Source organism: Nannochloropsis gaditana (assembly GCF_000240725.1).
Source record: "Nannochloropsis gaditana CCMP526 unplaced genomic scaffold scaffold221, whole genome shotgun sequence".
Taxonomy (NCBI): Eukaryota; class Eustigmatophyceae; order Eustigmatales; family Monodopsidaceae; genus Microchloropsis; species Microchloropsis gaditana.
The window spans coordinates 7,178-8,800 of NW_005803732.1; positions in this window are offsets into that span (position 1 = coordinate 7,178).

The window sequence follows — 1,623 nt, forward strand, 5'->3', positions numbered from 1 at the left end:
GAAGGAGGGTGGGAAGCCAAAAAATTCGGGTAAAGGGGAGAAAAGGAATCGGAAATAGGAAGCGCAGTAGAGAGGGTTCCCCCCTGGCATCGTGTACTTGGCTCTGTATGCTAGCTCTCCCACCGGCAGCTGTCGCTCCGCATGTGTATGTCCATGAATCCACTGCTTCTCGACACTGACATGCACGCCCCCGTGCCTTCCTTCCCACACCCAGCGAGGACTTTCCCCGCGCCCCCCATCACCGGTCGTCGTCCTGCCAAGGCACTAAGTGCGACTGCTCACGCAAACCGCATCCGTACATTCTCTACGGCGCGTTGGTGGGGGGACCGGGCGAGAAGGACGACTACGTCGACGACTGCACAGACTACCAGAAAAACGTAAGTCATGGGTGGACAAGAGAGGGAGGGGCCCCGGCGTGTACTGGAAGGCGGGGGGCAAGGAAAGGGTGGGGAGGGCTAGCGGGCCGGTAAGGGCTCAGGGGGATATGTCAGGACGCCCGCGCGGAATTCCGCACCGTGAGATCCTCACGGTGGCTTTTTCCCCTTTTCTTTAACACGGATTAAACAGGAAGGTAAAGCTCGGAGGACAAATGAAGGGGAGAGGGGGAAAGAGATGGGTGCTAGGATGCATACACGGGGGGCGGCAAGGACCAAGATGGGACGTCCGAAAAGATTCAAGAGTTCCTGTCGTCCAGAATCATGTGTCAGACATTCCGCCATCGACACAATGGACTTTCCTCATGCACTCATAGCTCCCTCCCTCCCTCCCTTCCTCCCCCCCACCTTTCTTCCCTCTGCCTGGCTTTGTCAGTGGCCATCGACTACAACGCAGCCTTTACAGGTGCATGTGCGGCCTTACGCCATCTCTATCTTACGAAACAAATGCACGCATAAAAATTATGGCAGAATGGGGCGACAGCGTCCCCGTGGTGCGCCTTGACGAGCCTGACAGCTACGATTGATGAACTGTACACATGCGCGGCGCGGTGAAAGTAGGAATATATAGTCAATACACTGAAGACGGAGGGTGCCAGGAACGGGTGAAGTCGAGAAAGGGGAGACAGACGGTGTCTGTCTCCAGGCGTTTACCTTCCAGTAAGGATAGCTTGGATACTGTGCATGTACTTGTATTCAAAGCCAGCCCCGCGAGTCATGAATCACGTTCACAAAATCAAACCGAACGGAAGGCTGGAGGGGAAAAGAGGGGGAATGATAGTAGGAAGGGTTTAACAGGTAACAGATCAAGCGTCTGTGGAAAGGGGGTCCGCTTAAGAGAGGGGAGCCTGCTGCCACGATGGGCCTGCCGGGACAGGGGGGGAGAAGCAAGGAGACATTTATTTCCGATATATGGACTGGTCAGCATCCACAGGGGACCTGTAAAGGTGGACAGTCCTCACACACGCTGGAGCGTGTGTGACCAATGAAGGTACCTCATCCATCATCCTCACTGGAAGTCCGAGGAGAGACAGGGGAGGCCGCGGTGCCCTCCTCGTGTGAGCCATATTTTGCTTGTGTCGAATCTTTTGTGATCCGGTGTTATTTTGTTCTTAAATCGGCGCAACATTCATCTTCTATTCAATATCTGTGTCCCGCCGGCCGGAGCCTCCTCCCTCCCTCCCTCCCT